General features: G+C 42.5%; 1 long non-coding RNA gene across 3 annotated transcripts in view; it reads right to left on the bottom strand.

Moving 5' to 3' along the window:
* Positions 1 to 1764: 1764 nt before the first annotated feature.
* The window catches only part of LOC129057656 (uncharacterized), a 95372-nt gene continuing 84150 nt past the window's right edge, over positions 1765 to 12986 (bottom strand). For 2 of the 3 annotated variants that reach the window (XR_008522305.2, XR_010136264.1), the window contains 2 exons: positions 7817 to 7992; positions 2208 to 2423 (listed from right to left, as the gene is read on the bottom strand). This is a non-coding gene — a long non-coding RNA (uncharacterized LOC129057656). Of the gene's footprint in view, positions 2424 to 7816; positions 7993 to 12986 lie in introns of all 3 variants that reach the window. The other variant, XR_010136263.1, reaches the window with a different exon arrangement.

Genomic DNA, 12986 nt, shown 5'->3' with positions numbered 1-12986 from the left:
GTGGTCTCCCCTTTTGCCCCTCCAATGTTTAGCAACTGATTTTGTCTGAGGATTAGTCTTTAGATTGTATCACTTTGTGTATTTTTTGTAAAAATAGAGCAGTTCATTATTCTCTTAAAATCGGTGAAAATAGAAATGTACGTTTTTTGATGAATCCTGGTGAATAGGGAAATTTTTGGCACAGTTGGTTTGAGATGGTAGAAGGTTAAACCCAGAAAGCAAATGTTTTGCCCCCTCTTCATGAGAATGTGGCTTTGCACATGTGTGTTGGAGGTTTGGCCAAAACTGGAGTTAGCGTTATACTAGGCCCAGTTGTCGCTGCCAGTTACAGCCTTTTCCCTCCTTCAGTCTCAAGGGTGTTAAAAGCCTGGTGTGGACTCCCTGAGTTCCTAGGACAAAGGTTGTTGACTGTTGATACGTCCAGGTGCAAAGTTCCGGGTGCTTTATTTTGTACATGGGCCGGGCACAGTGGCTCACGCCTGTAATCCCAGCACTTTGGGAGGCCGAGGCGGGCAGATCACGAGGTCAGGAGTTTTGAGACCATCCTGGTTAACACGGTGAAACCCTGCTTCTATTAAAAATACAAAAAATTAGGCCAGCTTGGTGGCGGGCGCCTATAGTCCCAGCTACTCGGGAGGCTGAGGCAGGAGAATGGCGTGAACCCGGGAGGCGGAGCTTGCAGTGAGCCGAGATCGCGCCACTGCACTCCATCCAGCCTGGGTGACATAGCAAGACTCCGTCTCAAAAAAAAAAAGAAAGAAAAGAAAAAAAAGAGTCACATGGACAAGCATGCGATACCCGGTTCTGTGCTTATAAATTTAACCAGGACGAGCGTACTCTTTACGTCAATCTCTGTGCCAGTCTTGAGGGAGGAAGGGGTTGGGTTCATAAATTGAACAAGGTTGGCTTTGACCAGCCCCTTTTGATAAGGAAGGAAAAAAAAAACCAGTAATTACGGGGAAATGTTACTATTTGTGCAAAACTGTCAAATATCTGAAACTAGGGGTGAAAGTTTTAGGAAGAAAGGGATCATGATCCCAGGTCATGGAGCAGGTGAGGAACGGGAAGCAAAGAATGGACTGTGAGAATGTAGCCTCTGAATGGTGCCCATTTAAAATAAAGTGAACAAGGGCATTTCAGTGCCGGGCTAGTTGGGGAGGAGTTGGAAGGGGATGGGCCCAGGGAGCATTGAGAATCAGAGGAGGAGGTGTAGGAATGTCCAGCCAGCAACTGGACACTGCCCTTGTGTCTTTAGCTTCCATGTGGCTTTGTTCTCGTGGCTGGCAGATCAGTGTGGGAGACTGTGTTGAACAACTCATTCTAACAAGCCTGGTTCTGAAATTTCAGAATTCTTGGGCATGTCATAGTGACCCTGTGATGATATTGTTGTCCAGACCTTGACACTTAAGGTGATGTCCCTCACCTCAAAGGAATGTATGTATTCGCTAGTGAGGAGAGACTGACCCAATCTCAAAAATACAGAAGAGGGATGGGCAGGGAAAGTTGGTGTGTGAGCTGAGGGTGGAACCAGTCAGGCCAGAGTTCCAAATTGGAAAAAAACATTAGAGTGTGGGAGGGACTAGAAAGAAGGAATTAAAGAACTCTTTTTAAATTTCTTGTTTGTTTCAACTGCCTCCCATCCCAACCCCGGTGCTTCGTTTCATTCATGGTTTAACCCACAGGAGGGATAAAAGCATTGATAAGAGAACACATTGGGTCATCTGAATATGAGAGTATGGACAAGCACATTCTATGTTGGTGGGGTATACAATGTGGGTTAGAAGCCTCCCGTAAAATACAAGCTCTTTGGCACAGTAATCTCTCTTCAGGAAATTTATCTTGAGGAATAATTGGACATGGGCACAAAGATGTGTGTATAGAATTTCGTCGTTGTTGCAGAGTTAATGCTGGAAAGAAAAAAGGAAGAACCCAAATATCTAGTAACAGAGGATTGATCAAATACAGTAATTCAAATGATGAACCATGAGGCAGCCACTAAAAAGAAAAATGTAGACACACGGTTATGGACATGGAACCATGTCCAAAATATAGTGTTTGGTGAAAAAAACCAGGTAACTGAGAAGTTTGCATCATATGATCCTATTTTTGTATTTGTATTACAAAAAGACAGAGATGTATCCACTAAATTGTTAGGTGTATTCACCTCTAAGTGATGGGATTTAGAATATTTTTTCTTTTATGCTATATCTCTATTTTATTATATTTTCTGAAATAATCATGTATTACTTTGTAATCTAAACAACAACAACAACAACAACAAAACAAAACAAAAAAACCCACTAGGACTGTTTTCCTGGTCCGGAGGTTTAGCAGCAGCGATTCATCCTCTGGGACTCCAAAGATGACAGGGGTTGGAGGTGTGGGCTGTCTTCCCATGAGACTGATTTCAGTTTCCACTAAGCCTAGATGGACAGACTAATTAGAATTTATTTTCAAAAACAGAAGAATGTATGAATTATTCATTTTCATAATCTGTTTTTCTAATAGGCTATTAATCTGGGTTATTGGTTTTATATCTGAGATTCTGTTCATTTGTAGGATGGCTTAAATGCCTTATCATTTGATATTGTGGCAAGAGTGGGCAAACTGCAATTAAAGGGCCTGGTCCAGTGGACTAGTGTCACCTTGGTAGACAATCAGAAGACCTCCCTAACCTCTTTTATTTTTTATTTATTTGTTTTTTTTTTTTTTGAGAGTTTTGCTCTGTTGCCAGGCTGGAGTTCAGTAGTGCGATCTCAGTTCACTGCAACCTCTGCTTCCTGGGTTCAAGCAATTCCCCTGCCTCAGCCTCCCAGGTAGCTGGGACTACAGGCGCGTGCCACCACGCCCGGCTAATTTTTTGTATTTTAGTAGAGATGGGGTTTCACCGTGTTGGCCAGGATGGTCTCAATCTCCTGACCTTGTGACCTGCCTGCCTCAGCCTCCCAAAGTGCTGGGATTACACGCATGAGCCACTGCGCCCGGCCCCTCATTTTTATCATCTATAAAATGGGATAGGATGCTTACCCTATGAAGCTGTTGTAAGGATTAAATGAGTGAGTGATTGTAAAAGTGCTTCGAAGTACACATTGCTTGTAATTAATTTAAAATGAAGAATTAGTTTTTGGATACATTCTAATGTACAGAGGGTAAAAATTGAAAAAAAAAAAGAATTAGTTTTTGGAAAAAAGAAAATTAAAGTCTTTGACTGAGCTTGATGAACCAGAGTTATTTTATTTAAGGTCCAAAGAGCCTTCTCTTTTTATTTCACTGTTACCAAAATATCATGCACACATAGTTTAAAAAATGAAGTAGCATTTCAGGGCTACATACAAAACTGGGACAACTTTGGGAGTAAAAGGGGCAATGGCAATGAAATTATGCCAGACTAGGGAGGAAAAACTGAGAATGTCCCTGACAAACCCTACTTATTAAAAAACACATTGGCCAGAAGAGGTGGCTCACCTGTAATTGTAGCATTTTGGGAAGCCAAGGCAGGAGGATCACTTGAGCCCAGGAGTTCCAGACCATCCTGGGCAGCATAGTGAGACCCTGTCTCTACAAAAAAAATACAAAAAATAAAAATAAACTGGGCATGGTGGGCACCCTCCTGTAGTTTCAGCTACTTAGGAGGCTGAGGCAGAAGGATTGCTTGAGCCCAGGAGTTTGAGGCTGCTGCAGTGAGATGTGATCCCGCCACGGTACTGCAGCCTGGGTGAGAGAGTGAGATCCTGTCTCAACAAAACAAAACAAAGCAAAACAAAACAAAACAAAGACCACATCCCCTGCTTTTCCCTACCATCTCTGATTCCCATTCCTCAGAGACACTGCCTTCAATTATTTTAGCAATTTTTTCATGTTTACCTCTATATTTTCAAAGAATAGGTTTTTACTGCTTTTCTTGCTTTTTCCATTTTATACATTATCTATTGATTTCTTACTATGGACGATGAGGAATTCTGTCTTTTATGCCCTGTATTCATATACCATTTCACTCCCCTCATTCCTAACATGATTATATTATATATTCATCTTTATATTAATATGCCCATATAAATCTTGTTCATAGCTGAACCATATAAGAAACCTTTCTTGTGCAATTGTTCATTGACTCTGGAGTTAATAATTAACTCAAATTTTGGTTTGTTCTATTTTCTATGGCCCCAGCCACTTATTCATCCCCAAACTCTCTGAACTCTAAGATTACTCAAACAGCTAATCTATTAGTTTCATATTTTATTGGAAATAAGCCTTCTGTCCTCAGTCCTCCCACTCCAGGTCAGCCTGGCTGCTGTCCAGAGCCACCCACAGCTGTTGTCTCAGGACTTCCCGTCTCTTCTCTTCTGTGCTGGATTCTCTGTTTTCTTGATCCCATGGTTGCACTTTAGTTCTTTCACTTTCTTGTTTGCATGAACACATCCACGTCTACAGTGGCTTAGAAAGTGGGCATGGAGATAAACTTTGGATGCCTTACATGTCTAAAAATTCCTTTATTTTACCCCCATTAGTTGTATGGGTTTTTTTTTTTTTTCAAACTTAGAGAAGACTTAACTTGCAAGAATATCACAAAAAGAGTCCTTACCAATTCACCAATTGTTAACCTTTTGCCCTATTTGTTGAATTACATCTTTTCTCTAGATTATAAGTGCATACTTTTTTTTTTTTGTGAACCGTTTGAGAGTTAGTTGCAGTTTTCCTCATGTTGGATGATAGTTTGGCCAAATATAGAATTCTAAGCTGGACATCATTTTCCCTCAGAATTTTGAAAGCACTGATCTATTAGCCTTTGGCTTATGTTGTTGCTGTTGGAAGGCTAGCATCGTTCTGACTCCTGCCCTTTAAAAGTGACTTGTTTGTTCTATCTGTATGCTTTTTGAACTTCCTTTCATCTTTGGTGTTCTGAACTTTTATGATATACCTTAATCCAAGTTTCCTTCCTTTCATTGTGTTGAGTACTTTTCAATATAGCAACTCATGACGTTCAGTTCTGGGAATTTCTTTGATAATTTCCTATGTCCATTTTCTTTTCTGGAACTCCTATTAGCAAGATGTTGGAGCTCCTAAATTGATCCTATGATTGTATTCTCGTTTTTCTCCAGTTTTTCTTTCTTTGCCATTCATTTCACTTTCTAAGAGATGTCTTCACCTTTATCTTCTGCTCCTTCTACTACATTCTTTTTTTTTTTTTAGAGACAGGGTTTTGCTCTGCCACCCAGGCTTCAGTGCAGTGGTGCAATCATAGCTCACTGTAGCCTTGAACTCCCGGGTTCAAGTGATCCTCCTGGCTCATCCTCCCAAGTAGCTGGGACCGTAGGCATGCACCATCATGCCCAGCCAATTTTAAAATTTTTCTCTTGTTGAGATGGAGTCTTTCTATGCTGCCTAGGCTGGTCTCGAACCCTTGGCCACAAGGGATCCTCCCATCTCAGCCTTCCAAAGTACTGGCATCACAAGTGTGAGCCACCATGACTGCCTAAATTTCTAATTTTGTCTATACTCCTTTTTCATTTTCAAAAGCTCTTTCTTGTTACTGGGATGTGCCTTTTCTGTGGCATCCTATTCTTTTTATGTATGCAATATGTTTATTCTCCTATCTTTCTGAAGATATTAAGTATAGTGGTCCCCCCTGAGGTTTCTTTTGCCCTTTGCATTGCCTCTGGATTCATTTTCTATTTGTTTACTTTCGACTTTGCCTTTCACGTTAGAGGCTCCCTTTAATTGCTTGGTAATTCTTGGGTCTGTATTCACAGGTCCATAAACATGAGGTGCTGAAAAGCTCATTAGAAATTCTTTGAGAGTGAATGGGGCTCACTGTAGGTGAAAGAGAAGAGCCCTGCCCATTTCACTGGGAGGATCTATCTATAAGTCCTTTCTCCACGCTGTTCTCTTTCTTAAGAGAGGAATCCTGCCTAGAGAGTTCAAGTATGGCTGCCAGCATTCTGGGACTGAGTGGGAAAAGGAGCTGGGGTTATCAAGTCTTAGCCATTAGACTTGTGCCTAATCCCATGGTTTTCAGTAGGGTGTCTCATCTCCTCTCCCTTGCTTAGCTCTGAGCTAGGAGAGCCAATCTGTTCACTTCAGAGGATAAACCTCCCACCTTCCACTGGGGTAGGAGAGGGGCAAGTGCCTGGCTGCACAGAGCCCAACTGTACTTTATGAGACTTTGGGCAAATCCTCAGTTTTGTGCCTCACCCTCCACCCTGGGCTTCTAAAGTGCTGTGCTTCCCATTTCTGACTTTTCCTGGGTTCTGTGGCACTAACCGGTTAGTGTGGCAGAGGTCATGCCATGGATCTCGCATGTCATTGTGTCTTCCCAGGAGTCTAAACGGACCATAGCTTATGGCCTTTCTTGCAGTTAGGTTGGATAAGTGACTGAATTGTAATTAGTGGGAGTGATGCCCACCCGTTTCAGACCTGGCCCTAAGAAACATCCTCTAGCCCTTTCCAGACTGTGTGGTCAGGGAGTGGGGTGGGCCCAGAGCACAGCCCTGAGACCTTTGCTCTATAGCAGGCCCTTTAAACTAGGGATGAAAGAGTTGGGCCCTGGGGCCCCTGGGATTTGTTCTCATCTTTAGCTGAGATATACATATCTCTCCCTCACACACATGCACACATACATACATATATATTTGCTATAGAGCCGTCTGCATCCAAGACACAGTCATTTCCAGAGTACCAGGGGAGCAAGGCCCGGGCTCCCAGGAACCTGAGAATTGGGAGCATAGGAAAAATAATCCTTCACTACTTTGCTTTCTGTTGGGGCAAAGAGAGTGGCAGACAGAGGCAAAGGAAAAGACCCTATTGTCTTTACTTTGCTCTCTAACTGCATTATCAAGAATACATTTTGGTTTAAAAAAAAGTGTAAAAATGGCTAGAAATGGTAAAAAAAAAAAAAAAAAAGTCTAGAAATCTGCATCCTACTTAGATAGACAGGATGTGTCGGTTTATTATCTTAGATCTGGCTGATAAACACAGCTAGGCACAGATTTTAGGCAGGTAAGCAAGTGACTTTAAGTCTGTCTCCTGGCCAGGCATGGTGGCTCACGCCTGTAATCCCAGCACTTTGGGAGGCTGAGGCGGGCGGATCACAAGGTCAGGAGATTGAGACTATCCTGGCTAACATGGTGAAAACCTGTCTCTACTAAAAATACAAAAAAATTAGCCGAGCATGGTGGTGGGCGCTTGTAGTCCCAGCTACTCGGGAGGCTAAGGCAGGAGAATGGTGTGAACCCAGGAGGTGGAGCTTGCAGTGAGCCGAGATCATGCCACTGTGGTCCAGCCTGGGCAACAGAGTGAGACTCCATCTCAGAGAAAAAAAAAAGTCTGTCTCCAGCATATAGACATATTTGATATTTCATTTGGGGATATAAATGTTAATTTCATTAGCAACTAATAATAAACAGTATGATATGGGTTTCCCTTGACCTAGGAAAGTTCACCCTTCAGCAGTTCGCCCTGGGGGCTCTTTGCCAGTTCCACAACTGTTACAAGGTGAAGCCAGGAGGTGCACACACACCCTGCCACCTACAGTCCCCCTGGATTCTTCCCTCTCAGCCCAAGCTCCTCTTCCCTTTTCTAGCCCTTTCCTCCCACGTTTCCCACACTTACACAAGCCCACTTCCGGGGAATCCCCTAAACAGTTAAACAAAGATCATTGAAAATTCTTATAATCGATTTCTGTATTCCCAGACTGATTTACATTTTGAAAGCTTACCACTGGGCAGTATATAATTGTATCATTTATAGTTTATTTGAATATGGCATTTATGGTCAATAAAAAAGGAGAGTTAAGATTAAGCCATCAGCATGCACCTACCTACTGTTTCGGTGCTGTGAGAAAATCCAACTTGCCCCAGAATACCTTCTCCAGGCACAGCCCCTGCTGCGATTGTGAGCCTCTTTCCTGTCCTTCCTGTGTGGAGATGACCCTGTTGACTGACTCCCCACAGCATTGGTCCCAAGCTGCTTTTCCCAATGCATTAAGGCCATTATCTGCAGGAATGAGCAATGCCAAGTGCTTTATTCAGAGCTCTATCTGGCACTCGAGCTGGTGTCTTCAAAAGGAGGACTGCCTTTTCACCAGAGAGATACCTGCAGAAACTGGCTTTCAATAAAGCTGAAAGGAATGCACCCTGGGGCAGCTCGCTTTGTACATTGCCATCCCGATACTAAACAGCTCTTCTACTCTGGCCAGCCAGCCTGCCAGTCAGCTTTTTGAGTGATTTCCTTGAAGATGAGTTTGCCAAAATGAGGAATACACAGCGTCAAAACAGAACGTTACAGGACTGCAGTTATGGGAGGTGATGGTTAGTCATACAGTTTAAGAATCTCAAATTCCTGATTTCTCATTTCCCTTTTTCCCACCACCTTTTCCCATGCACAGTCAAGAAATTATATCAGGGCTGGGCACGGTGGCTCACGCTTATAATCCCAGCACTTTGGGAGGTCAAGGTGGGCGGATCACTTGAGATCAGGAGTTTGAAACCAGCCTGGTGAAACTCCTTCTCTACCAAAAATACAAAAATTAGCCAGGCATGGTGGTGCATGCCAGTAGTAATCTCAGTTATTAGGGAGGCTGAGGGACAAGAATTGCTTGAACCCTGGAGGCACAGGTTGCAGTGACCCAAGATCATGCCACTGCACTCTAGCCTGAGCGACAGAACAAAACTCTGTCTCAAAAAAAAAAAGAAGAAAAGAAAAAATTATATCAATGGTTGGCAGCTTCCTCTGCAGAAAACAGTCACCAGTGCTATCTTCTCCCAACACCAGTAACAGCAGGCAGTAGGACTCCCTGAATAAACACTTTGAAGGCAAAGGTAAAGAAGGGTGGAATAAGCAAATAAGAAGTCACCGTTCCCCCTGTAGTAAACCATTCCCTCCTCTGATTGCCTGAAGCTAACCATGGGACAGCAGGACAGGCTACATAATTTTCCAGCCTAGTACAAAATGAAAATGCAGGCCCTTGTTCAAAAGGCTAGAAAGAAAAAGTGCCATTAAAAGTGCTAAAATACAAAGCTTTTCCTTTCTTTTGCCATCTCTCTTGACCTGTCGGTCATGGTGTGCTTTTAAAATTTGCTCTTTAATATCGCTCGCCTTTGGGCAGGGGATACTCCCAGGGCAAGTGTGAGTCCTCACAGGCTCAGGAGCCCCCTCCCTCCAGCCACAGGCCAATGCTTGGTGCCGGGCCAACCTGCAGCAGATGGTTGGCCCTGAAGGGTTTGAAACCTCAGTGCCAGGACAAGCTCAGTGCCTGGATTGGGGGTGGGGCAGAGGCGAGTTGCTCCCTAACAGTTGTGGTGCTGCCAGGCCCTGCTGCAAAGAGACCCTGGATGCCTAGCCTCAAGCCCCCCGGGTGCAACTCCAGGTCCCTATTGAAAGCAGAGGATGACAGCAGAATATTACCTCCCAACCCCCACCTCTGCCAGACACAACCCAGTTGCCATCCCAGTTAAAGGCAGGCAGAGGCCATAGTGGGGAGAGCAGATGTGGAGAAGGGGTGGCTGGGCAGGGTCCCAGAAACCAGGCAATGGAGAACAGGCTGCCAAGGACCTATTCTCAGGGAGGTGGGGAGCTGGCAGCAGGCAGAACCGCATGTAAGCTAACGGCACACGCTTCAATGTCTATTGGACTTCACTTGCAAAACACAAATTCAAAGATTAAATTATTAAGAATATCAAGACAGCAACTGCAGAGCATTAAACTCCAAGCATGCAGGGCTCTTCTGAACCTGGGGCCATGTGCAGCTGCACTGTTCTCATATCCATGAAGTCTGTCCTCTGCAACCAAATTATTGAAATCAGTAAAGGTCCAGAAAATATGTGTTCAAAAACGTATTTGTAGCATTTCTCATATGCTGCGTTGTACATAGTCTTATTTCTATACTACCCTCTTTCCTTCCTGGATGCTATGTGCATGGCCTAGCTCCTGTGCTTTCAGGCTAATCTCTAGCATGTTAGAGCCCCCCTCTCTAACCCTGATCTGTAAAATGGAAACAATAACAATGATCTCATAAAAGTGTTGTGAAGAGCAAATGAAGTAAAGCTTAGAAGCCATTTAGCCCAGAGCCTGACATATGTTTTTTTGTTTGTTTGTTTTTGTTTTTGAGATGGAGTCTTTCTCTGTCACCCAGGCTGGAGTGCAGTGGTGTGATCTCGACTCCACTACAACCTCCACCTGCCGGGTTCAAGCTATTCTCCTGCCTCAGCCTCCTGAGTAGCTGGGAGTACAGATGTGTGCCACCATGCCCAGCTAATTTTTGTATTTTTAGTAGAGATGGGGTTTCACCATGTTGGTCAGGCTGGTCTCAAACTCCTGACCTCGTGATCCGCCCGCCTCGGCCACCCAAAGTGCTGGGATTATAGGTGTGAGCCACCACGCCCGGCCAAGGCACATGTTTTATACATGCAAACACACACACACACACACACACACACACACGTGCCCACATACACTGATAGGAATGCATCTCTGCTATGACACATAGGGACAGTACCAGAGTACACAGAAGATACTTAATAAGTCTATTTTTAGACAAAAGAACACAGGGTGAACATGTTTTAAGTGTCAGTCTGGCTAATGTATATTTTAAATGAAATGTAGTGCAAAGGGAAGTCTATTAAGTTACAGAGAGACTAGAAAAGGCTTTTTCAAAAATTCAAGTCATTATGGTAGAGTAATTCTGAAAGTAAGCTCAATTTAATTAAGCACATGGCAAAAATAAAGTCTTAAAAAGCCTGATAAATATAATTTCAGTATGAAAATTAGGTCTTCTAAGGAAAGATGAAGGAAATTGGAATTGGTTAGCATGAAGAAGAGAAAGAGAAAGAGAAAGAGAACTTCAAGATAGCGAAATTGCTCTCAATTAAAAGGGGGAGATTAAAGTGTACATTTTGTGGACTGGGGTGGTGGCTCACGCCTGTAATCCCAGCACTTTGGGAGGCCGAGGAGGATTACTTGAGCCCAGGAGTTTGAAACCAGCCTAGCCAACATGATGAAACCCTGTCTCTACTAACAACACAAAAATTAGCCCGTTGTGGTAGTGCACACCTGTAGTCCCAGCTACTAGGGAGGCTGAGACATGAGAATCGCTTGAACCCGGGAGGTGGAGGTTGCAGTGAGCCGAGACTGTGCCACTGCACTCCAGCCTAGGCGACACAGCAAGGCTCTGTCTTAAAAAAATAATAAACAGTAGATTCTGAAACAGCTTTCCTTGCATGTCTAAAATAAAAGTATTGCATGTAAAAAAATAAATTAAATAAAGTGTACATTTTGTTACAAAAGTAGTTCATATTTATTATAGAAGTATTCAAAAATACACATAAGCAAAAAGAAGAAAATGTAAAATAGGCATAATCCCACCACTCTCATGTAGCAAACAAGTTCATATAAACTGAATATCCTACTGTAAATATAGGTTTGATAACCTCAATAGTTCTGGGCATTTTCATTTTAAAAAATATTTTCCAGTTTTGCAGCTGAAATGGTATCTCATTATTTTAACTTAAATTACTTCTTAGAATAATAAATTACTTACTTCCTCATATGTTTATTGTTCACACATATTTTTCTTTCATGAATTGCCCATGTCCTCTTAGACCTTTGTTTTTGTTTTGTTTTGTTTTCTTTTGTTTTTGAGACAGGGTCTTAAAACAGTGGAGTGCAGTGGTGCAATCATAGCTCACTGCAGTCTTGATCTCCTAGGCTCGAGTGATCCTCCCACCTCAGCCTCCCGAGTAGCTGGGACTACAGTTATGTGCCACCATGCCCAGCACTTTTTTAGTTTTATTTATGTATTTATTTATTTTTACAGAGACAGGGTCTTGCTATGTTGCCCAGGCTAGTCTCAAACTCCTCACCTCATACAATTTTCTTGCCTTGGCCCCCAAAAATGCTGGTATTACAGGTGTGAGCCGCTGCACCTGGCTTAGATCATTTTTTATATCCTAAATGGATATAACAAACACCCTAGTTTGTTTTTCTCTTAAAAAGTTATAAACATTTTAAAAGAACATATAAAAAGTACAGAAAATAATACAGCAGGCACAGTGTTTCTATTGTGTTTCAGAAAAATGGGCCTGCTGGGGTGGGATAGGGACTATATTAACACAATCTGCCATGTGGCTAGAAAAATAAGTAAAATGTCTTTTTTCCATACTGATGTGCAAGAGTGTTTTTGTACATTAAAGATGCTAACCCTTTCACATGCTATGAAGCTTTGGCCTGGATATTTCTAATCAATTCATCAAGGTGACTACTAAGAACAGAACAAAAGGAAATTTATTTAAATAAAAATAAACATTTTTAAGCAAAGCACAGTGGCACATGCTTGCAGTCCCAGCTACTTGGAAGGCTGAGGTGGGAGGATCCCTTGAGCCCAGGAGTTCAAGGCCAACCTGGGCAGAAAAGCAAGACCTTGTCTCTAAAAAGTAAAATAAATAAATTAAAAAAAATTTAGTTGGACATGAAAAATAATTTCTTGACCATGAAGAGAATCAATTCAGGTAAAATTAATTTATCATTATGGAGTCAGTCTCTGATCCACCATCCCTTGTCTATAATTTACATTAAACTTCATGGGCCAGAAGACAGGCGCTAGACCAAATGATTGTTCATCCTTTCTTCTAGTTTGGTTTCTTTCTAAGTTTATTTTCTTATATTCCAAGAAGTAGTGATTTCTAAAAGGTTTGGGTTACTGGGTTAATCTTATTTAACTTTTGATCCTCCCCATCACAAGCAAAACAAGCTGAATCTTTGCAGAAGTTTTGAGTCAGGGCTGCTAAGTCTAATGTTATTTGGTGGTTCTGCAAATGAATGTCAATTCTATTATGTAACAATTGGAACAAGTGCTTTATTTATTAAGAAACAGGGCCAGGTGCTGTGGCTCACGCCTGTAATCCTAGCGCTTTGGGAGGCCAAGGCGAATAGATTGCTTGAGCTCAGAATTTTGAAACCAGCCTGAGCAACATGGTGAAACCCCGTCTCTACCA

Source organism: Pongo abelii, chromosome 12 (genome assembly GCF_028885655.2).
Source record: "Pongo abelii isolate AG06213 chromosome 12, NHGRI_mPonAbe1-v2.0_pri, whole genome shotgun sequence".
NCBI classification, from domain to species: domain Eukaryota; kingdom Metazoa; phylum Chordata; class Mammalia; order Primates; family Hominidae; genus Pongo; species Pongo abelii.
Note: the sequence above shows the minus strand (reverse complement) of the source record. Positions and strands in the feature narration are given on the sequence as shown.